This window comes from Hylobates moloch, unplaced genomic scaffold, assembly GCF_009828535.3.
Source record: "Hylobates moloch isolate HMO894 unplaced genomic scaffold, HMol_V3 SCAFFOLD_6, whole genome shotgun sequence".
Taxonomy (NCBI): domain Eukaryota; kingdom Metazoa; phylum Chordata; class Mammalia; order Primates; family Hylobatidae; genus Hylobates; species Hylobates moloch.
The window spans coordinates 105,680,055-105,705,039 of NW_026652281.1; the positions used below are offsets into that span (position 1 = coordinate 105,680,055).

The 24,985-nt window shown below is 42.7% G+C and overlaps 1 long non-coding RNA gene and 1 pseudogene across 1 annotated transcript in view; one reads left to right on the top strand and one right to left on the bottom strand.

The window, feature by feature from the left end:
- Window positions 1-1,035: 1,035 nt before the first annotated feature.
- On the bottom strand, window positions 1,036-1,525 carry LOC116471453 (peptidyl-prolyl cis-trans isomerase A-like; annotated as a pseudogene).
- Window positions 1,526-13,057: 11,532 nt separating this feature from the next.
- The window catches only part of LOC131383853 (uncharacterized), a 51,339-nt gene continuing 39,411 nt past the window's right edge, over window positions 13,058-24,985 (top strand). Inside the window, exons 1-2 of the long non-coding RNA XR_009214238.1 lie at window positions 13,058-13,182; window positions 19,168-19,430. This is a non-coding gene — a long non-coding RNA (uncharacterized LOC131383853). The remainder of the gene's footprint in view (window positions 13,183-19,167; window positions 19,431-24,985) is intronic.

Genomic DNA, 24,985 nt, shown 5'->3' on the forward strand with positions numbered 1-24,985 from the left:
TCCAACAGTCCCAGGAGAACAGACCACAAGTTCCACCAGGTGAGGACTTCAGCAGGTGGCCAGGAGAGAAAGAGCCATCTCTCAAGAGGCAACAAGGGCACTGAGGGCCTGGAGGACAGCTCAGGGTCTAGCCTTTGAACATAAATGTTGCAAAAACAGTACAAAGAACTCCCCTATACCCTTTGCTTCGATATACCAACTTTCCACTTACACGTTAGCATTCTCTATCTTTATATGTGCAGATATTACTAATTTTTGAACCATTTGAGAGTAGGTTGCATACATAAGGCCTCTGTTTCCCTTTAGTCTTTCTGTGTATATATTTTTAAGAACAAGGTCATTCTCTTCCATAATCACATCAAATTCATGAAGCTTAACACTGATACATTGCTTCTGTGTAATCTACAGTGCTTATTCAAATGTCATCAGTTCTCCCAATGTTGTTCTTTTTAGCATTTTCTCCCCAGTCCAGGATTACATTTTGAATTAATTTCCCTGTGAGACTGGGTCATCACTGACAAATTCTAGCCCAGTTTCTCACTCCACAATACCCAGCCTCCATCTGCCAGAATAGGCACTTCAGAGCAAGTTTCATTTTTTCTTATTTTTGCCTATTTATGTGTAGTGCATGTCGAGTGTATATCCATTACTATTTCCAAACACCGAGCCCTGTATGTAGAGTTGAGAGATTTCATCTTTATCCTGCATCATTAATTAGACTTTAAGCCAAGTAGGTGAGAGATTTTTCTTTCTTCTGCAGCCTTGGAGGGTGCCCTAATGAAGTCAGAAGAGAGGTAAGGTCATATATATATATTTTTTGTTATTTAGTTTTTATTTCATAATCATTTATTTAAGTTTTATTTCAAAACTTAACTCTGCAATCCAGCCAGGCATGGAAGGGAAGAAGGAAAATATGGAACCCAAAGGGAACTGCAGCGAGAGAACAAAGATGATAGGATACTGCGAGCAAATGGGGTGGAGGGTACTCTCCTGAGCTGCAGAAGGAATGGTCTGCTGGTTAAGATAAAACACAAGTCAAACGTATTCAAGTTGTCCACAGTCAGCAGTGGTGATCTTCTTGCTGGTCTTGCCATTCCTGGACCCAAAGCGCTCCATGGCCTCCACTATATTCATGCCTTCTTTCACCCATGCTTGCGTCCAACCACTCAGTCTTGGCAGTGCAGATGAAAAACTGGGAACCGTTTGTGTTGGGTCCAGCATTTGCCATGGACAAGATGTCAGGACCTGTATGCTTTAGGATGAAGTTCTTATCATCAAATTTCTCCCCGTAGATGGACTTGCCACCAGTGCCATTATGGCATGTGAAACCACCACCCTGGTACATGAACCCTGGAATAATTCTGTGAAAACAGGAACCCTTATAACCAAATCTTTTCTCTCCAGTGCTCAGAGCATGAAAGTTTTCTGCTGTCTTTGGAAGCTTGTCTGCAAACAGCTCGAAGGAGACGTGGCTTAAGGGCTTACTGTCGATGGCCATGTCGAAGAACACGGTGGGGCTGACCATGGCTGATAGTACGGGACTCCTGGTGGCAGCGGCATCTGCCTATTTTATTTTATTTTATTTTATTTTTATTTTATTTTTGAGATGGAGTCTCGCTCTATTGCCCACGCTGGAGTGCAGTGGCACGATCTTGGCTCACTGCAACTTCTGCTTCCTGGGTTCAAGCGATTTTCATGTCTCAGCCTCCCAAGTAGCTGGGATTACACGTGCCCACCACCAGGACTGCTTAATATTTTGTATCTTTAGTAGAGACAGGGTTTCACCATGTTGGCCAGGCTGGTCTCGAACTCCTGACCTCAAGTGATCTGCCCGCCTCAGCTTTCCAAAATGCTGGGATTAGGGCATGAGCCACCGCACCTGGCCAAAGGTCATATATTTTAAAATAATAATATTTTATTTTATTACCAGCACAAAGCACTTAATATACATACGCTTATTTAATCTTCAAAACAAATCCATGAAGTAGGTTAAAATCCTCCGTGGCTCATATGACCAGTGTTGTCTAGAGTTTTTCAGTTCCCTCCACCTGCTCATTACTTTTTTGCTCACCCAAACCTTTATGTTTTTTTGAAGGGCTGTGTTATTTTCCATCCCAGGGACTATACCCATGGCTGTTGTCTGGAAATTCTTTGCCTCACTGTTTTTCAAAGAAGCTCAGCTATGGAGGGAAGGTAAAAGTTAAACTGGTCAAGGGAGGCCAGGCGTGGTGGTGCATGCCTGTAATCCCCCGCAACTTAGGAGGTTGAGGTAGGAGAGTCACTCGAACCCAGGAGTTCATGACCAGCCTGGGCAACATAACAAGGCTCCCTTCGCAAAAAAAAAAAAAAAAAAAAAAAAACGTGTCAAGGGAGGGTTTTGTGGTAGTTCTTATGATTGTTGATGCTGCATATTGTAATGACAGCCACATATCTATTGTATAAGCTGCAGGGGAAGAGTTAAGAGACAGGAGGAAGATACAGAGGAAAAAGTAAGTGGGTGGAGGGAGGTTCCTGAAGAGGAGGGTAGAGATGAGATACAGAAGAGATGAGCTCTTACAGCTGGGAAAACTCACTGGCAGGCATGCCAGAAATTGAGGGAATTTGGCTCTGCTAATCTTTACTTTTTACTGTTAAAAGGCTCAGTCATTTCGTTGAATGTTTACACAGAGGAGGCTAAAGATGGAGGAGAGGATGGAGGATGAGGGTTGATGGACAATATGACCAAATTATGTTTGAGAAATGGGGACAAAAGGATACCTGCACCCTTGTTCTTATATGTTGGAGCCCTGGAAAGCAAGATGGTTTTAGAAGTGTCTTGCCTGAAGCACAGGGTGGGATCAAAAGAAATGTCGGTGGGTGCCCGAGAGAGCCCCATGGAATCCTGGCCTACTGGGGGACCAGTAACATTTTCCCATGATGCTAGAGTGGCACAGGTGTACTACATGTGGGGCTTATGGGGATGAGGAGGAAGCAGCAGTGACCTGTAAGAGCCGACTGGATGGAAATGAGAACATTTTAGAGGACGCCAGCCTGTGGGATAAAACTGATGACCCCATTGTTCTCCTCTGTGCCTCAGTCTTGTCTAAGACCTCCTAATGAGAGATGATGACAATCTGGGGAACACTGAAGGACTTTCCTCAGAACTACGTGCCCTAAAAAATTTAATTGGCTTACCAATAACATAGAAAATATCTTACGAGGCAAACTCGAGTTCAGCTATCTTTTAAATGGGAAACACTTCTAAATGTTATTGTTACAAGGACTGAATTCGTTGAGGAATTTCCACTGAGAATTGGAACTGAAAGAGATGTGCCGTGATAGAAATGGAAATCTTTCCCTTACGAGCCTTTGGAATATAGACCTTTTTACTTCCCAGTGATTTTCTGCCTGAAGCTCTGACATGTCTAATTAATAATAATATTCTATTAAACAGTATGATTAATCTGAGAGATCGTTATGCACAAGTAGATTAAAAAAGCAACCTAAATCCCCTTGGTCTGATTTAAGATAAAATAAACCTGAATTTCTTATCTAGGGAGATTTTTTTTTCTCCTTGTGATGTAACTCGAGGGTACGTTCTATTTCTGTGATTCTTTTGGTGTGTGTTCTTTATTATCTGATGAACTGCAAGGAGACTTTCGAATAAAGAGTACCTATTCAGTTGCACCTCTCCAATTCAATTATAATTTTGTGTAAGTATTTGCATGTGAATATTATTTTTGCAGAATATATCAGTTACTCAATATCTTTCTGTTGTTAGCTTCATATGGGGCAGAGCTGTTAATCTGAATATTTTACTAATAAGAACAAGGAATCATTTGGGAAAAATCAGGCAGCAAAGGACCCCATGGGATATTTCAGCAAATCAGGCTTTAAACTGCCTGATTCCTGAGCTGAAAAAGTGACAACAGCATTGTTTTCCAAGTTCAGTGATTGAAAACAACATAAATGTTTTTGCTTTCTCAAAAGGCTATTTTAAGGAAGTCTGGGTATTTTAAAAGTTGTTGTTCCTTGAATTTTTCATTTATTGATGGCAAGATTTTTGATAAGCTTTCCCTTACAGCCAGCCACTGGAGTAGAGTGAGTACAATCTAGCTTTGGAGGTTTTATGGCTTCAGGTTTTACCTGCTGTGGGACCTTGGCTAAGTTGGTTAATGCTTCAAGGCTCAGTGTCTTCATCTCTAAAATGGGGAGGTCACCTATTTCCTAGGCAGAACCTCCCTGATTTATCTGCCTCTCAGACAGATGTTCCAAGATGTTGGCCAGGTGCGGTGGCTCACCCCTGTAATGCCAGCACTTTGGGAGGCCGAGGTGGGTGGATCACTTGAGGTCAGGAGTTCGAGACTAGCCTGGCCAACATGGTGAAACCCTGTCCCTACTAAAAATACAAAAAAATCAGCCGAGTGGGGTGGCAGGTGCCTGTAATCCCAGCAACTCGGGAGGCTGAGGCAGGGGAATCGTTTGAACCCAGGAGGTGGAGGTTGCAGTGAGCCAAGATCACGACACTACACTCCAGCCTGGGTGACAAAGCAAGACTCTCTCTCAAAAAAAAAAAAAAAAAGTTCTGAGAATCCCCTTGGCCCTGTCTCTCTAGGACTTCAGCAGTGGGACAAACTCAGTTTCTGTATGTGTTAAGTAGTGGGAAATTTGAGGTGGCAAAACCAGTTGTGAGAATTAAAAGTATCTGATGAAGGTAAAGCCTTTAGCTCTGCTTGGGACCTCATTGTTATTCGATAAAAGCCGGCATCCATTATTACTTATTAGAAAATTCATCACACCTTCAGATCATCTCTGCATTATTTTTAGAGATAAATTTGTCTTCTATTCGATTGTCTTTCATCTGGCATTTTAACATTTCAAAGATATATCCATCAGCTAAACATTGGAGCCGTATAGCACTTACCTAAATTTCATAATAGTACTTGGGCATATATAATCTTATACAATTCACAAAACACTTTCCATATCATATTATTTTAGTATATGGTCACTATTGATTATGACCAAGTATAACATTTGATTTTGCCTAAACTGATTATCTCTGGGCATCTTAATCAATGATCAAATTTGGAAAGTTCATGAAAAGGCCACTCACAAGTACATACACACACACACTACATTCATCTATAGATGGTTTAAGATACATACACTGCTTGCTGCTTAGATATTGGTATTTATAAATGGTGTTAGAGATGTAATAATTTGTACTATTGTGTAATAAAACTACTGATTGGCATTTAGTTCCTGTAATTCCTTTCAGTAACTATAATAGGGGTAGAAAAGAGTCAACAAAAATAGCGGAAACGGCTCATAGTTAAGATAATGTAAGTGAAGTTTTATTTATTTATTTATTTATTTATTTTTAAAGAGACCAGGTCATGCTCAGTCACCTGGGCTGGAGTTCAGTGGCATGATTGTAGCTCACTACAGCCTTGAACTCCGGGGTCAAATGACCCTTCCACCTCAGCCTCCTGAGTAGATGGGACTACAGGCATGTACTACCATGCCTGGCTAATTGTTTTATTTTTGTAGAGAGAAAGTCTTGCTGTGTGTGTGTGTGTTTTTTAATCTCAAAAAAAAAAAAAAAAACCCACAAAAAACCTACTAGTTCTAATAAAGTATATTGAAATTGATGGTGATATTTTCATCATACATATCTTTCCTTAAAGTGTGCATACACTTGATAGACTGCTCTTCATATAAACATGCATGATCACATATAAACACTCTTGGTGTTAAGAGTTGTCAGCTATGATAGAAACTCTTCCCATGACAGTTTAGGACATGGAGGCCCAGAGAAATGAAGTGACTTCTCAAGGCCACATAGCTTATTCATGATAGAACAGGCACAACTAGAGCCTAAGGAATTCTAATGCAATTTCCACTGCCTTGCTCCTCCTCTGTGGGTGATTTCAGGAGAGCTTCAGAAAGTCAGATGCCTCCTGACTCAGCTAATTTGTTCTTCAGTTTCTGTGATCAGAGATTCATACCTTTTTGGTTTCATCATTGCTTAGTGTAGTGCAAGTAGCTCAGGCTTTTGAGGCAGATGAACTTGGGTGTAAAATCTAGTGCCAACACTCAGGGCTGCCACATTGCACAGCTCCAGGGGGCACCACTCCAAGGCTGTTTATGTAAATAGAGCCTCGATTAACAAGAGGCACTTAATAATTTGTTAGGAGTAGCATCAACTACTGCTTTTTGAATTTGGAAGCTGACACAAGTGGAATTTTTTCGTAGTGAGGACCCTGTGTTAAGAGCCAGTCTGGACAAGGACATGTATGTATGTGTATCTTTGCTTTAGTAAATCTCATAAATGCACACAATAAAAACTATGTGAATGCGGATGCCACTACTTCAAAAGCTGTGGTAATGGGGGCAAGAGCTGGGGCAATGGGTGTTCTCTCTCTCTCTCTCTCTCACTCACTCACTCACATTTCCTTTGAGACGTCCTGACCCACGACTCGTCTTCCCATTCCAGATCCCGAGTGAAAGGCCTGGCCACGTCTGTTGACATGGTGAGCAGCTAATGAACCTTTGGGAAGTTGCTAAGGGGACAGTTGGTAGGTATCACCTCTGTCATCGCTCAGAGGGCAGGAATGAGGATGGGAGAGCAGCTGTCTTAGCTCTGCTCTCCATTTGTCTGTGAGGTTGGTGAGAACTTTCTGAGACTCTTCTAAAACCTTTTCTATTATCCTTCAGTTTCAGAATTGCTGGGATCTAAATTTCAGTCCCAGAGGCTGGAAACCGGTGCGAGAGATTGAATTTTCTGTAATGCTTATGGTCTATTGAGCAAATGAATAGCATCTGAAAATGGCAAGACTCTATAAAATTAAGAAAATGAATTGTTTTCAAGCAGTTTTAGAGGAACCATTTACATACAGACAAGATAATTATGATATAACAAAAGCTTGTGTTATTTAAGGTGGGGCTTTGGTAGTCTAATTTAGTGGGTGTCTGTAGTAGATCATCATCATAACAGCCCCCAGTGACAACGCCTCCCAGCATCCACACCCCTTTGTAACATGATATTGTTGCTCTTTCCATCAAAAAATGGTCTTTTTTGGCCAGGCACAGTGGCTCATGTATCCCAGCACTTTGGAAGGCTGAGGCAGGCAGATGGCTTGAGGTCAGGAGTTCGAGACCAGCCTGGCCAACATGGTAAAACCCTGTGTCTACTAAAAATACAAAAACGTAGCCGGGCGTGGTGGTGTGCATCCCAGCTAATCAGGAGGCTGAGGCAGGAGAATCACTTGAACCTGGGAGGCGGAGGTTGCAGTGAGCTACACACTCCAGCCTGGGTGACAGAGCAAGACTCTGTCTCAAAAAAACAAAAAAAACAAAAAACAAACAAAAAAAGGAATGATCTCTTTCTCTATCCCCTTGAATCTAGGCTGGTCTGCAACTTGGTTTGAATAGTACAAAGGGATGGAAGTGATGTTCTCAACTTCCATGCCCAGGTCTTGTAGCTTCTGTCCCCATGGAAGGGACCCATCCATTATGTAAAGAGGGCCAGGCTCTTCTGGAGGGAGAAGCTGTGTGGAGCATAGCCAGCCCCAAAGTGCCACACGGATGAGTTAGGCAGTCTTGAATCCGCCAGTCCTAGTGGAGCCACTGCTACACTGAAACCTACTCAAGTTCTTGACTCATAAATATGTGAACAAATAAAATAGTGGTTGTTTTAAGCCACCAATAAGCTTTAGTGTGGTTTGCATGTGGCAATAGATAATGAATACAGTCACAATTCTAGCTGCTAATCAGAGTCACCTTAGGAGCTTTTATAAAAAGCAGATTACTTGGCCGGGTGCAGTGGCTTACGCCTGTAATCCCAGCACTTTGAGAGGCTGAGGCGTGCAGATCACTTGCGGCCAGAAGTTCGAGACCAGCCTGGCCAACATGGCGAAACCCTGTCTCTAGTAAAAATACAAAAATTACCTGGGCATGGTGGTGGACTCCTGTATTTCCAGCTTCTTGGGAGGCTGAGGTGGGAGAATCGCTTGAACCTGGGAGGTGGAGGTTGCAGTGAGCTGAGATAGTACCACTGCACTCCAGCCTAGGTAACAGGGTGAGACTCTGTCTCAAAAAAAAAAAAAGCAGATTACTGGGTTTTGTCTCCAGAGTTTATGATTTGGGACATCTAGTGGGGAGAGGGCTGTCTCAGGCCTCTATAATCCACATCTTCCCCCACCCCCATGCAATTTTTATTTGAAACAAGTTCAAATCTATAGAGAGGTTGAAAGAATAGCACCAACATCTAAAGAAACTTCTTCTGGATTCACCTATGGTTAACATTTTGCCACATTTGTATCAATCAATCAATGTGTTTATCTTCTTGTAAAATCATTTGAAGGAAGTTGCAGATGGCAAGTCACTTCATCCCTTCTCAGGGGTATAAGGGATTCTTCCATCCCTGTGTAAGAAAAGAACATTTTGTTACATGACCACATTACCATTCTCACGACCAAGAAAATCCACATGGATTCAATCGTATCATTTAGTTTATAGTCTATATTCAAATTTCCTCAACTTGGAAATGTCCTTTATAGATTTTTTTAGTTTTAATTTTATTATTTATTTTTATTTTGAGACAGGGTCTCACTCTGTCTCCCAGGCTGGAGTGCAGTGGCGCGATCAGGGCTCACTGCAGCCTTGATCTCCCAGGCTCAAGGGCTCCTCCCATCTCACCCTCCCAAGTAGCTGGGTGATAGGTGGCTATTTATTTATTTTTTATTTTTTTGGAGACGGGGTTTGTCTATGTTGCTAGGGGTGGTCTCAAACTCCTGAGCTCATGTGATCCTCCTACCTCAGCCTCTCAAAGTGCTGAGATTATAGGCATGAGCCATGGTGCCTGGCCTCACCAGCAAATTTAAATCGTAAAAGTTGCTGATGCCAGCTGTTTCTACTTCCTTACTTCTCATTCTCTTCTTAACACGGTTGTCCGTCTTCTGTCCTCTCCACTCCACTGAAATTCTAATGTCACCAACAACCTCAGTGATTTCCACCCCAGTGGTTATTTCTATGTCCTCACTTTCCTCGACTTTTCAAGTGCTTTCCCTGTAGCTGACCACTTCCCCCCTCTTGAAACACTATTTGTCCCTTTGGCTTTTGTGACATCACACTCTCTCCCGGTTTCCCTCCTACCTCGGTGGCTGTGGCTTCTTGGGCTCTTTTGTGGATCTTAGTCTTTTCTGCCTGACCTCTGCGTGTGGGGGAGCCTCTGGGGTCTCTTAACCTACTCACTTTTCCCCAGCTGATCTCATTCAGTCCCGTGACTTTTCATCTATATACTGACAGACTCCTAAAGGATTATCTAGCCGTGCCTTCTCCTCTGAGTTTCAGTCTCATATAACCGACTGCCTACATGGTACCTCCACTTTGATGTATAAGAGGCGTCTCAAACCTAACATGTTCCAAACCATTTTTGATCTCCCTCTATCTGGCTTCTGCCCTGGAGTCTTCCCCATGTTCATTGCTTTATCTACTCAGTCCCTGAAGCCAAAGCTTAGGGATCCATTTCATCTGTTTTCCTCACTCTGCACTATCAATCCTTTAATAGGACCTGTCAGTTTGAAAGGGACTCTGAAAGTGTCTGAATTTTCTCACCTGCACTGCTGCCTTTCTTGGTTGATGGTCCAAGCCACTGTTATCTCCAGCCCAGGTCACTGTAAGCCTCTAAGCTGGCCTGATTCCTTTTTACTTGCTGATCTATTTCTCTAATGATCTTTTGTTACTCCTCTGCATAAAACCTGCACAATTTCTAACCTGGGCAACATAGCAAGACTCTATCTCTAGAATAAATAAAAATATTAGCTGGACATGGTGGTGCATACTTGTAGTCCCAGCTACTCGGAAGGCTGAGGTGGGAGAATTGCTTGAGTCCAAGAGGTCAAGGCTGCAGTGAGCCATGACTGTGCCACCACACTCCAGCCTGGGTGACAGAGCAAGACCCTGTCTCAAAATTAAAATAAACATTAAACTCCAGCATATTTAAAATCCAGGCTCCTTCCCTGGGCTGTAAAAACCTATGTGATCTGACGAGGTCAGGAGATCGAGACCAGTCCTGCTTGCCTGCCTGTGCAACTTCCCCTCACTCACTGTGCCATAGCCAAATCGGCCTTCTCTCGGTTCCTTGAACCCGCCAGCCTTGTCCCTTCCTCAGAGGCTTTGCACGTGTTCTTACTTCTCCCAGAGTGCCCTTCCCCTGGGTCTTTGCACGGCTTTCTCCTCTCCAGCCTTCAGGTTTTGACTCGAGGGTCACTTCTTTAGAGAAATCTGTCTTGACCACCCAAATAGAAAGTAGCCACCCTCCCCAAGTTACTCTTTCTCACATCTTGCTGTTTTATTTTCTTCAGAGCACTTATCTATTTTAATATTGCTTCCTCATTTGTTTACTAGTTTTCCATTTGTCCTTTCTACATTTAGGGAGTTGGGTTCTTTTGCGATTTGTTTACTGTTGTGTCTCCAGTATTTTTAGAAGTGTGCCTGGCACGTATTAGGTAGTAAATGACTGGAAACAGTGAATGGGCTGGTAGACAATCCCAGTATTAGAAACCCGGGATTCACCCTGCTCTCCTGTGCTCCTGCTTTCTGTCCAGTAGCCAGGTGCTATTCATTTTGTATTCTTGATTTTTCTTTTTTTTTTTTTTTTGAGACAGAGTCTCGCTCTGTCACCCAGGCTGGAGTGCAGTGGCGCAATCTCGGCTCACTGAAAGCTCCGCCTCCCGGGTTCACGCCATTCTCCTGCCTCAGCCTCTCTGAGTAGCTGGGACTACAGGCGCCCGCCACCACGCCCGGCTAATTTTTTTGTATTTTTAGTAGAGACGGGGTTTCACCGTGGTCTCGATCTCCTGACCTCGTGATCCGCCCGCCTCGGCCTCCCAAAGTGCTGGGATTACAAGCGTGAGCCACCGCGCTCAGCCTGCATTCTTGATTTTTCTGAGCTCTATCCCCCTTCCCAGCTACTGCCACTGCCTTGGTTTATTCCATCAGCACCTAGACAGTTTCCCAGTCACTGGTCAAGGACTGATCCCTGCATGTATTTTTTTTCCCCTCTTCCTCCAGGAAGAACAAATCAAACACTCTCTGTGCCACCACGATGTTCCCAGACCTACTTCCACAGGACCCCTGAAGCTTTATTGCGCAAACCCTTTGCTGTGTTTGCCTCCTCCTATTATATTATAATCGCCTTGGAGTCAGGGATCCCATCCTCCTGTTTTTTTTCTTTTCTTCTTCTTCTTCTTTTTTTTTTTTTTGAGACAGAGTCTTTCTCTGTCGCCCAGACTGGAGTTCAGTGGCACAGTCTCGGTTCACTACAGCCTTGACCTCCCAGGGTCAAGTGATCCTCGCACCTCAGCCTCCCAAGTAGCTGGGATTATAGGCAGGTGCCACCACGTCTGGCTAATTTTTGTATTTTTGATAGAGATGGAGTTTCGCTATGTTGGCCAGGCTGGTCTCGAACTCTGAACTCAAGTGATCTGCCTGCCTCAGCCTCCCAAAGTGCTGGGATTACAGGCATAAGCCACCACACCTGGCCTGTTTTATCGTCCCAAATAGTTAACAGTGTGCCTGGCATGTAGTAGATGTCTGATAAATGTTTGAAAGAAGAGGATGAATGAATACAAATGAATGAGTTTGACTAAATGGGTCTACATAAAAACAGCTACAGTAAAGCACAAACCTAAACTTTAGATTTAAAATTAGTGATGTCCAATTTGTGAATTTAAAAACAACTTTAAAATAAGGCTTACCCATGACAGTTAAAGCTCAAAGACTAGTGATTGACAAACTTGCTTTTGAGGTCATCGTGTTCTTCATTCCAATGTCTGCAGTTCTTGCTCTTCATTTTTTTTTTGAGATAATTTTATACATAAAAATAAAAGACTAGCCATTCCCATATTTTTCTCATAGAGATACAAAAATAAAGACGACTTAGTGCAAAGAACCCCATGCTATATACAAGTTTTAGAAAATCTTTTTTTATTCCCTTTGTATCTTTTGTTGTCTTTTAAATATGTTTCACATATCTAAAGCAATTTAGGAAAACTACGAACAAAACTGTTCACACATCCTAGGACCCTAATCTAACCTCAGAAGATTCAAGTTTCATTCTTATTTTTGCTACAATACTCACTCCATGTGCATCTTTTGTGTTTCTAAATATTGAAATCAGAATACGTGTCCATATCTGTTAGTGAAATAGAGGAAGCTGTAACTGTATAGTATTTCCAGACAATGAATATACAGTAAATTTTGCATGTAATTTTTATCTCCTTCCATCAAGTGTAACAATATGTTGAATTTGCCATGGGCCTTTAAAGCTTCAATGTTGTGAAGAGCTCTGCATGAAATTTTAAAGAGACTGGACCTTTCATCTGCACAACAGCAGGGCACCTCGCTATAGGGACAAGAAAGGAAGAGAGAGAGAGAACATTTCTGAAGTAATAGTGAAAAATAACAGCAGAAGCAATTATTTCATCAAAGGTTGATTTTTCCCCCCTATTCTTCATATATATATTTTTTCAAATTTCTTAGCTGGAGATTGTCTACCTTGTTACCATCCTCTCCTGGCATATATCAAATTTGCAGGTTTCACATGGTCAAAATGGGGGAGAAAATTCATAAATGAAAAGGTGTATTTTAAGAGGTGATGTTATTGATGATTGCATTAAATGTATTTGCAAGGGACCTGCAAGTGGGTAAAGTTGCAAATAACTAAATTTGGCACTCCCCAGCGTCCTGAGTCTGTTTGCTTGGGGATATGAATGATGCGGATATGTTTTCTTCCTCACTTTGTTTTCTCCCTTTTCTCCCACAAACATTAGCACAAACTTTGACTGCTGTGGCAGGGCAAGAGAGTTTTCTCTTTGCATCTCTGTGGCTAATACTAATATGCTTTTTTTTTTTTTTGTCGTTGTTTGTTTAATCTTGGGAGTTTGACGAGCCCTCCCGGCTGTGGAGTCAGTTTGTACCACTTCTGTGAGATGGATGTTATCCTACTGGCAAAGAGGACAACCAAATACAGAGCCCCATCTTCTTTTCCTGTGTGTTTTTTTTTTTTTTTAGATGGAGTCTTGCTCTGTTGCCCACGCTGGAGTGCAGTAGCACTGATCTCGGCTCACTGCAACCTCCGCCTCCCAGGTTCAAGTGATTCTCCTGCCTCAGCCTCCTGAATACCTGGGACTACAGGTGTGTGCCACCATGCCCAGCCAATTTTTGTATTTTTAGTAGAGACAGGGTTTCACCATGTTGGATGAGCTGGTCTTGAACTCCTGACCTCAAATGATCTACCCGCCTCGGTCTCCTAAAGTGCTGGGATTACAGGCGTGAGCCACTGCACCTGGCCTTTTTCTGTAATTTTGATAAATCATCAAAATGAAATGCCTGGGTCTGCCTTGCTGTTTGCTTTCATTTTGGATGACTTGCTTTAACCTCCCTCTTCCTCCATTTTCTTTCTCCTTTGTCTGATGTTGAGAGGATTGATAAAACACTATTTATTTGGGCTTTAAGGACTTTGGAGAAAATGCCCTCCCTCATGTTAGTTTCCTACCGGCGCTGCAATAGATTCCTACAGATGTAGTGGTCTAAAAGAACACAAATGTTTTCTCTTACAGTTCTGGAGGCCAGAAGTCTTATGGGGCTCAAGGTGTTGGCAGGGCTGTGTTCCTTCTGGAGGAGTCCCCGGGAGAATCTGTTTCCTTGTCTTTTCTAGCTTATAGAGGCTGTGTTCCTTGGCTCGTGGCTTCTTCCCCATCTTTAAAGTGCATTGCTCCAGCCCCTGCTTCTATATCCCATACCCTTCTTCTTGAGATCTTTAATCATATATGCAAAGTCCCTTTTACCATGTAAGGGAGTGTATTCACAGGTTTTAGGGATTAAGACTGTGGACATCTTTGGGGGCACGTTATTTGGCCTACCATTGTGCCCTTCAACTTTATACTAAATAAAATTTTTGTAATCTTCATTCTATTTCTTTCCATTTGTGGATGCGCAGATCACTCCATTCTCAAATGGCAGTGACAGTGAACTTCTTGTTCTTTGTTTTTTGAGATAGTGTCTCATTCTGTGATCCAGGCTGGATTGCAGTGGTGTGCTCACAGCTCACTGCAGCCTTGATCTCTCAGGCTGAAGCCATCCTCCCATCTCAGCCTCCCTAGTAGCTGGGACTACAGGCATATGCCACCATGCCCAGCTAATTAAAAATTTTTTTTTTGTAGGGATGGGATCGCACTATGTTGTCCAGGCTGGTCTTGAACTCCTGGGCTCAAGCAATCCTCCTGCCTTGGCATCCTGAGTAGCTAGGACTACTGGCATGCACCACTACGCCTGGATAATTTTTTGTAGAGACAGGATCTTACTACATTGTCTAGGCTGGTCTCGAACTCCTGGGCTCAAACAGTCCCCCTGCCTTGGCCTCCCAAAGTGCTGAGATGGGAGTTGTGAGCCACCACGCCAGGCTGTGACAGGAGAACTTCTTAAATGCACACGAGAGAGTTTTGTTTGCATCCTCTCCAAAGATTCCCCTAAGAGTCAAAACTGTGAACAGATTCAGGGGAGCAAACTTCTTTCAGCGCTGGCTCCCTAAGCAATTGGAGCTGTTTCTCTGTGTCTTTCAGAGGCTTGTGGAGTTTTGAGGAAGTAGATTTTTAGGATTCATCACTTCAGGCTCAGCCAGATGCTTGGAGATACACTTATGTTATAATCTCAGCTATTCTAAACTTCCTCATTGGATACAGATCTTTATTCTCTTCATCTTGCATTTATTAAAGATCTCTCCTCATTTTTTCGGTGATCCCCTCTCTCACCAGCTGACTGTGGTTTTAGGAAGATCTCTCCCTTCTCTGCCAAACTTACTCACTCCATCCTCTGTGTTCCCATAGCGTTTTGTGCATTCTTTTATTGCAATCTCCATCTTTTAGGATTGTGATGATTTGTTTCTGTGTCTCCTACTAAAGCTTGAGGGCAGGAATCTTGACTTATTTACGTTATTATTTCCTTCATTAGCACAGTGCCTGGCCCAGAGTAAGCACTTACTGTGTATTTTTCAACAAGTGAATTACTAGAACACTTTTTTTTCTTTGAGACAGGTTCTCACTCTGTCACCTAGGCTGGAGTGCAGTGGCAAGATCACAGCTTACTGTAGCCTCGACCTCTCAGGCTCAAAGCCATGCTTCCACTCAGCCTCCCTAGTAGCCGGGACTACAGGCATGTGCTACCACACCTAGTTAACTTAAAAAATTTTTTTTTTGGTAGGAATGGGGTTTTGCCATGTTGCCCAGGCTGGTCTTGAACTCCTGGGCTCAAGTGATCCTTCTGTTGAAATGGTGTTCCCTGATCTCCCTCGCAGGACATGTGACAGGAGTGTGGCTTGTCCGGTTGCCGTGGCAGCTCAAACCCCTTACGGGAGGGAGAGCACGCAGACAGACAGGTCTGGGAACCCAAGGGGTCATGTATTACAGTGTGCCCTCTTAGCCCTGCTGTCTGCGGACAGCTTGAGTGTTAACTAGCTCAATGGACCCTCTGCCTTTCTGCAAGGGCAGAGCGCCAGTGTGAAAGCTTTCTGTATCCCGAGCTCTTGTCCAGCATCCCAGAAAAATCAGATCACACACAGACTGGAAGGATGAATGCGGGATTTTATTGAGTGATGGATTTGGCTCTCAGTGGGATGGATGGGGAGCTGGAAGTGGGGGATGGAGTGGGAAGTTGATCTGACCCTTGGAGCCTGGCCATCCAGCAGCCAAACCCCGCTCTGACAGCCCCCAGCCGAACTCCTACTGGTGTTCAGATGTTCCTCCTCTTCTCTCTTTCTCTGCTGTGTTGTTCTGCCATCTGTCTACTTGTCTCCTCGCCTGCTCATCTCCTTGTGGAGCCTGGGGTTTGGGGTTTATATGGGTACAGAATAGGGGGTGTGGTGGGCCAAAGGCAGCCTTTTGGATGCAAAAACAGGAATGCCTGTCCTCATTTAGGGCCACAGGTCTTCAGGCTTGAGGGTGGGGCCTTTGCCAGGGAACTGCCCTCTTCTAACCAGTGTTTCCCTGTCTCCTGTCCATATCACTGCCTCAGGCTCCCAGAATGCTTGGATTTCAGGCATGAGCCACCAGGCCTGCCGTTAACAAGTTTTGATGGATCCCTATCCCCTATTCAGTGAAATACAAACCTTAACAGATCATGAAAGCTCCTTCAGCTCCTCGTCACCCTTCTTCACTCTCCTGCCCCCTCTGTGCCTACTGCTTTCTCTTCTCCACACTACTTTCCATCTGATCTTCATGCCTTTGCTTCTCTTGGGATAATATGTAAGCCAACATCTGAGGATGATTACTCTGTGCAAGCTTCAGTACCAAGCACTTTATGGGCATTTAATTCTCACCATACTCCTGTGGTTTCCATTTTACATATAAGAATCCTGAGGCTTGGATTGGGGCGGGGGACCTAGGGGGAGGTAATTGAATCATGGGGGCCAGTCTTTCCCATGCTATTCTCATGATAGTGAATAAGTCTCACGAGATCTAATGGGCTTGCCAGGGATTTCTGCTTTTGCTTCTTCATTTTCTCTTGCCACCACCATGTAAGAAGTGTCTTTTGCGTCCTGCCATTATTCCTAGGCCTCCCCAGCCATGTGGAACTGTAAGTCCAATTAAGCCTCTTTTTCTTCCCAGTCTTGGTTATGTCTTTATCAGCAGCATGAAAACAGACTAATACATGTAGCCTCCCCAAGACCACATAGCTAGAAAGGAGTAGCTCTAGGGTTTGAACTCAGATGGTTTAGGTCTGGAGCTGTATTGATAGCTACCTCTGCCTCCTGATCTGGGTCTCCATTCCAAAGGGATTAATCAGCATTTCCAGAAAATCCTACATTCCCTTTGTGTCTATCATAATGCTTAAAAGGGCTCCCTCTATTTAGGATTGGGGTTAAGAGTGAGGGTTTTAATTATAAGGGCTCTTGTATGGTTATAAGTTAGACCCGTAAGAGAACGCTGGATGGAGCCACTCTGAGGAACTTCTTGGAAACTACTCCCAACCACATGTCTCCATCAGCCATAGCTATGAAAGTGCAGAATTGATTTCCAAAGAATTCCAACACTATTTCCAATAGTCATTACATAGCTGGGCATCAGCCATCTCTTGCTTCTACTTCACTGGTGTCCAGACATTTTTGTTTAAAGCTATGGTCCTCATTCTTCAAAAAAATTCACATGGAGCCTCAACGTATAAAACAGATAAACACGGACATGAATTTTCCATCAGTGTGCCTTACCAGAATTGTTCCAAATCTCTTTCTCAATCGTAAAGACTCAGCACTCTCCCTCCCACCCTTCCTCCCTAGTTCTTTTTTTTTTTTTGAGACAGGATCTTTTTTTTTTTTTTTTTTTGAGACAGAGTCTCGCTCTGTCACCCAGGCTGGAATGCAGTGGCGCAATCTCGGCTCACTGCAAGCTCTGCCTCCCGGGTTCACGCCATTCACCTGCCTCAGTCTCCTGAGTAACTGGGACTACAGGCACCTGCCACCATGCCTGGCTAATTTTTTTTTTTTTTTTTGTATTTTTGGTAGAGACACGGTTTCACTGTTAGCCAGGATGGTCTTGATCTCCTGACCTCGTGATATGCCTGCCTCGGCCTCCCAAAGTGTTGAGATTACAGGCGTGAGCCACCGTGCCCGGCCTGAGACAGGATCTTACTCTGTTGCCCAGGCTGGAGTGCAGTAGCATAATCACAGCTCACAGCTCACTGCAGCCTGACCTCCTGAGCTCAGGTGATCCTCCCGCCTCAGCTTACTGAGTAGCTGGGACTACAGGTGCATGCCCGGCTAATTTTTTTGTATTTTTTTTTTTTTTTGGTAGAGATGGGGTTTTGCATATTGTTCAGGCTGTTCTCAAACTCCTAAGCTCAAGCAATCCTCCCGCCTCAGTCCCCCAAAGTGCTGGGATTACTGGTGTGAGCCACTGCACCTGGCTGCCCTAGTTCTTTATGTATTAACTTGGTCTGTAGGGGAATCCAATTGACCTGGGTTTGTGACAGTTTTGTGGGAAACATGTTCTTCGACAATGCCTGTGTCAATCATGTAGACTGTATGAATTCCAAACAGGCCTAAGGTAACAAGAGACAGTGGGAATATCCCAGTTGGACCATAGATATTCCAAATATGAAAAGAACTCATGTGGGGCTCGTGGATGAGCTGTTTGTTTCTTAAGAGGCTTCTTGGGATGACATTACCTCAGTGAAACCACAGTCTAAGCACTGGCATTTATCCTGGCAAGCTGAGAACTTTGATTTTTGTCTACACATCGTGTGGCTTAGTTGGCCTGTTGCTTGAGCCAGGGACCCTGTTGCCCGGGAAGCATTTGAGTCGGCACTATTACTGTGTGCTTTTCTGAAGCTGTTGGCTATGTACTTCCATGGCTAAGCAATATGATTTTTTTAAATTGATTCATTGTATCCTGTTACACATAGAGCAAGGATATAGTCAAGTATTGCCAACCCAGAAGCCTTTCTGTGTCTGTTAAGGGAGAGAGCATACCATGTTAGTTAAGAACATAGGCATTGGAGGCCGGGCACGGTGGCTCACGCCTGTAATCCCAGCACTCTGAGAGGCTGAGGCGGGTGGATCACGCGATCAGGAGATCAAGACCATCCTGGCTAACACAGTGAAACCCCGTCTCTACTAAAAATACAAAAAATTAGCCAGGCCTGGTGGCGGGCACCTGTAGTCCCAGCTACTTGGGAGGCTGAGGCAGGAGAACAGTGTGAACCCGGGAGGTGGAGCTTGCAGTGAGCTGAAATCGCGCCACTGCACTCCAGCCTGGGTGACAGGGTGAGACTCCATCTCAAAAAAAAAAAAAAAAACCCAAAAACATAGGCATTGGAATTAAACAGAACTGAGTTCAAATCCCTGGCACTGCCCCCTAGAAGCTATGGAACCCTTGCCAATTTCTTGAACTCCTCTAACCTTATTTTTCCTTTCAATAATAATAAGCAACCTTAGGGGCATTTTGAAGATGAAGTGAGATATACGGTGTGAAAATCCGCGGTGTTTGGCACAGGGAGGTTGCCTGGTAATTGGTAACTTCTAGCTTCATTATGATGTAGGTGACCTCTCATCTCTCTCTCCTCTGATCCAGTTTGTGCTGATTTTCAGGTTTAACTTTCAGGAGCTCATCTTATTTATCTTGATTCCAGATTCCAGGGGGAGGCTCCTCTGTGCTCCTGAGACACTGAACACGGGGTCCCCAGCACAGCTTACTGCTCGGTGTCTCCTGTGCCACGGAGGAAGACATGTGGCAGGAGCACCCGGGGCTAATATGTGTTCATGTCTATGGTAATGCTGACCATCCGGCTGGTCTGAACCAGGATAAAAGTGAAGACTTCCTCTGTGAAGACCCAGCTCTTTCTTTGGCTCCTTTTTTGAATCCCTCTTTGCTCTGCTCTCCTCTGCTGCCCAGGTATGTGCAGTATAAACAAGTTACACACATATCACATAAATCCATGCTTCTGAAAAATCCAAATAATGCATAAGCATGTAAAAATTATTGTCTTCCTTTACTCTCTCAATGGCCCTCAACCCATCCCATTTACTAATCATTATTAATAATACAAATACATAATTAATAAATTAGTATTATTTTGATGTATATCATTCTAGACTTTTTTCTATGCATTTATATACTTCTTTCAAAAAATGGTATTACACTATGCACATTTTTTGGCAAACTGCCTTTTTTTTTTTTTTTTTTGAGACCGAGTCTCACTCTGTCACCCAGGCTGGAGTGCAGTGGCGCGATCTCAGTTCACCACAAGCTCTGCTTCCCAGGTTCAAGTGATTCTCTTGACTCAGCCTCCCGAGAAGCTGGGATTACAGGTGCCCACCACCACACCTAAAAATTTTTGTATTTTTAGTAGAGATGGGGTTTCACCATATTGGCCAGCAAACTGCCTTTTTAACTTAATGTTGCTTGATCTTTCATGTCAGTACATAAAATTCATCATATTCTCTTTTTTTTTTTTTGAGATAGGGTCTTGCTCTGTTGCTCAGGCAACAGTGGCACAATCACGGCTCACTGTAGCTTTGACCTCCAGGGCTCAACCAATTCTCCCACCTCAGCCTCCCAAGTAGCTGGGACTGTGGGGGTACACCATTATGCCTGGCTAATTTTTTTGTAGCGATGAGGTTTTGCCATGTTGGCCAGGGTGGTCTCGAACTCCTGGGCTCAAGTGATTCCCCTGTGTTGGCCTCCCAAAGTGTTGGGATTATAGGCATGAGCCACTGCTCCTGACCTTGTCACATTCTTTTAAATTTTTGCATAGTTTTCTATGCAAAAAGATTTCGGTAAATATTTTTGGGTTACAAGCGATGTGCCTATTAACATTTTGATAGATGTTGCCCAACTCTCCTCCTATAAGCCAGTTTATATTCCTATCCACAGTATGCAAGAAGGCGCATTTCCATATATACCCATCAATATTGTATTTTCTTTAGTCTTTTTACTAAATGATAAAACGCTTATTTTAATTTGCATTTTGCTGGTTATCTGTGAGTTAAGCATCTTTTCAGTTTTTTTACTGGTTCTTCTGAATACCATAAGTTTATATCTTTTTCCCAGTTTTCCATTGCTTCATAGGAGCTCTTTGTCTATTATGGATTTTTAGTTTTTTTCTCTGTACTTTCTTCCAGTCACTGTCTTTTAATTGCTTTTTTTGTGACTTTTGCTATATACAGAAATTTTCAATTTTATCTGGTTGTTTTTTGCTTTCTTATTATAACATTTACTCTATTTTATATTTGTAAAGGAGTGTAAAAGTTTAAAAATTACTCAATCTCCCCTGTGGTAACACAGGATAATATTATTTACATGTAACAAGAAAAGTTTAGCACATGAAGTTTAAAAGTCTTATTGCAAACTCTAGCTACTTTCACATCAAGCATTTATTGAATACCTACTATGTGTCTAATGTGTTAGATAATAAAAATTAACATAAAACATGGTCTCTGCCTCTATTTGTATGTGAAGCATAATAATTATATACACCTTAGAAAATCATATAGGGAATTGGTTAGCTAAGTGCTGAATTTTGTTACAGAAAAAAGTGGCATTAGAATTCAAAAGGAAATAGGTCAAAAGAGTATATACGCTAGTACCTGAAAAAGGCTATAATGGGAAACTTAAACTGGAGCTTAAAGCCTGGAAATATTGGGTTATGAGGTTATAGAACCTATATTAGCTTTCTATTTCTGCATTATGAACCACCCCAAAACTCACAGTTTAAAAAACTACCCATTTAATGTGGCTCATAATATTGCAGGTTGACAATTTTGGCTGGGTTCAGCTGGGTGGTTCTTTTTTCTTTTTTTTTGTTTTTCCCTTGAGACGGTGTCTTGCTCTGTCGCCCAGGCTGGAGTGTGGTGGCGTGATCTTGGCTCACGGCAACTTCCGCCTCCCAGGTTCAAGTGATTCTCCTACCTCAGCCTCCTGAGTAGCTGGGATTACAGGTGTGTGCCACCATGCCTGGCTCATTTTTGTAGTTTTGGTAGAGACAGGGTTTCACCATGTTGGTCAGGCTCGTCTCGAACTCCTGACCTCAGGTGATACACCTGCCTTGGTCTCCCAAAGTGCTGAGATTACAGGCATGAGCCACCGCACCCAGCCAGATAGATGGGTGGTTCTTCTAGTGTGGGCCAAACCTGGTTAATCTTGTCTGAGGTTGCTTGTGTACTTGTAGTTAACTGATAGATTGTGTGGGCTGACTGGTTTATCAGAGCCACATCTGGGACAGCTGGGATGATTGGGACCTTTGACCACATTGGCTCTGAACCTCTTTCAGCCCACTCTGTTTGTTCCCATGGTGAGCACAGAGTTCCAAGAATTTGAGAATGGAAGCTGTAGGGTCTCCTAAGGCCTCAGCTCAGGGTTGATATGCTTCCATTTGTGCACATGCTATTGGTCAAAAATACCCATAAGATCAGCCCAGATTAAAGGGGTGGGAAAATATACTCTACCTCTTGATGGGAGGAGCTTAAGTATTATGGCCATTTTTGCAGTCTACTGCAGAACTCCAATTCAGATTCATGTTTGCTTACGGATTTAGTGCTTGCATTTATGTTTGATGATCCTGCTCAAAAATATCTTTGGCAAGGCCAGATAAAGATATGAATAGTAAGAGAGTAGAAGTCTGTATACAAATAATATTTTCCCATGTCAGAATGCATATTGGCTTTTTAGAAAACCTTTCTTTCATCCTGTTTCAAATAGGATGGTTAGGAACATGGTGTCTGGATTTCCTTGTTTGTTTGTTTGTTTTTTCTGTCTAAGCTCACTGCAACCTCTGCCTCCCAGGCTCAAGCAGTCTTCCCGCTTCAGCCTCCCAAGTAGCTGGGACTACAGGTGTGTGCCACCACAACCCGCTAATTTTTGTATTTTTAGTAGAGATGGGGTTTTGCTGTCACCCAGGCTGGTCTTGAACTCCTGGACTCAGGTGATCCACCCACCTTGGCCTCCCAAAGTGCTGGGATTACAGGCATGAACCACTGTGCCCAGCCTGATGTCTGGATTTCTAGATTGGTTAAAATGACTCATGATAATCCTGTTCCCCTGTCCCCACCCCCTCATTTTAAACATAATGAAAAGGTGTTGGGATGTGGTTATTCAATTGTAGTAATAAATGCCGTGATCATTAATGCAAAGTATTAGACTAAAAATTTATAAGTGAGAAATCTCCAATTTAAAAAAGCCAACTTCTAGTATTGATTTCTTGTGTTAATCTTTATTTTCAAGTTAGTTGACATTGCTTGCAATTTCTGGTTTAAATGGTTGGTATAAACTCTTCTTCCCTAATTCTGGTCTTGTAGGAACAGTCCTAGGAATTCCATCAATTCTTGTTTTTACTATGTGGAGTAAGGGGTGGTGGCCAATGAGTCCTTTGTCTAAGCTCCTCTCCCTTCTAGCAATCATGAGGCTTCTCAGTTCATGCAATAGGTGTGAGGCTTAGGAATAGACTTACAGACCTGCTGGTTCATGTTTTCGTTTATAAATTTATGGTCTTATGGCCAAATCTTTAACTCAGAATGAAGCATGAGTAATGTCTTGGTGTATCCTAAAATATATTTATACAAAGATAGTACTTTTTTGAAAATGCAAGGTTATTTACTATTGTCCTTAGTTCGTTCTTAAGGAACAGAGGCACCTTGAAAATTAGATATATTTATACATAAAAGCCTGATTTCCTTTGATTCTTATACATGTACAAAATGATGCTAATTAAAAGAAATATGCTGTTCAATAAAGGAACAGTGTATGATGAGGGAGCTGTCCGTGAGTGCTGGAGCCAGAATCTTGTTTGAGTTAAGAGGATGTCTGCTTAGTTAAGGCACCCCATGGAGATGTATAAGGCCAGAGCTTCCAGCAGTCCATACTGTCTTTATTGAGAGACATATTTATATCTTCCAGACTAGTAATTAATCACTCAGTGGGGTTTTCTTGGGGGGAGTCATGCGCTCACAGAGAATCTTTTTGTACTGCCAGGAACCACAAGGCATGGGCACAATTAAAATGCTGATTCAATTTATTATATTGAAGCATGGAACAGGAATGTTTAAATGATGTTGAGAGGGCCAGAATTTCAAACCACCTTTTTAAAAATAGAAAACAAATGCCTGTCCCCTTAAATTAAATTATATTAATAACATGTCTCTTATAAGTTGCTTGGAAGCAAAATAAAGCTCTTGACATTAATTAAAATCTGAAGATACATCATTTGTTGTTAATGTGCAGTCTTTGTTAGGGGAAATACATTTCAGCGTGATCTATTTGTGAAAATTAAATGGGGAAAATTGCCTATTGGGCACATGTCAGTTAACAAGGCTGCTTTTCTTAGAAATATGGATTCTTAAGTAACTAAAATGTTTTTATACTCCAATAATGGTTTCTATTTTTGATCCTCTCAAAAATTGTCTCTGTTACTTGAATTTTGATATTTCCACAAAGAATTCTATTGTCAGGGGGTTTGTAAGCTCTAAAAACCAGGAAGGCCTTTATACATTTTGAGGTGTTGGGTAACATACATTTGCAATGAGAATTTCATCTGAAATTGATGTGGTTAGGTACATGGACCTCCTCCAAGTACCTCTGCAGGACCAGGAGCCGAAGGGCCCCATTAGCAGCCTTTAACTAGCTCTCCTCTAACGAAGGCAATGTTCTGTTTTTTGAAACTACACGTTACTGGTTTCACATGAACTACAAAGTGCCATGAGATAATGGGATAGCTGTTGCCTTGCTGTACCCCGGGGATGAGAGGTAACAGAGTCACCTCTGTTGAGGACCTCACATGCAAATAATATTCTGAAAAGGTATACATCTCCAGGGTCATGAAGGAAAGGCTGTTTTTTACCCTGGTTTAGGTCTTATTTTCTTTTGGTGATGGCACAAATGCATTTGACTTGGGTTTTCAAAGTTGATATCTAACAGAACTCTTAGACAATGTTAAAAGAATGTGTTCTTCAGTGGATGCAATAAAAAAACCCATCAGTGATGCATGTTGTCCGTTAGCCCCTTCCTACCATCTTTGTGGACTTTGATAGTCTAACTATGGCATGGAGACTAACTAACCTCTGTTGGTCTTGAGAATTCAGAGATAGAAGTGCAAATGGAATGGAAGAAAGGAGTCATTTGTCTACGTGTGTCTCCCCACTGGTTAAAATTAAAGCAGCCACAGCGAAGTCAATATTTATTTTTGTGAACATTTATGTGGTATGAGTTTTCTTTTGGGAAATGTCCCTGTTTTTGTGGAAAAATTCTTATGACTTAGGTAATAAATAATAATGAACCGTTGTTGATGTTGTAAGAATTGTTTTTCTCTCCTCCCTTTACTCATTCCCCTGCATCCATTTAATCACCAATTCCTGTGGCTTCTACTCTTTGATATCTTAATGTTACACTTCCCTTCCCCCTTCCTGACCCCAAGGGCTCCTAAACTCCTGTCACCGCAAACACTGATTTATTCATCT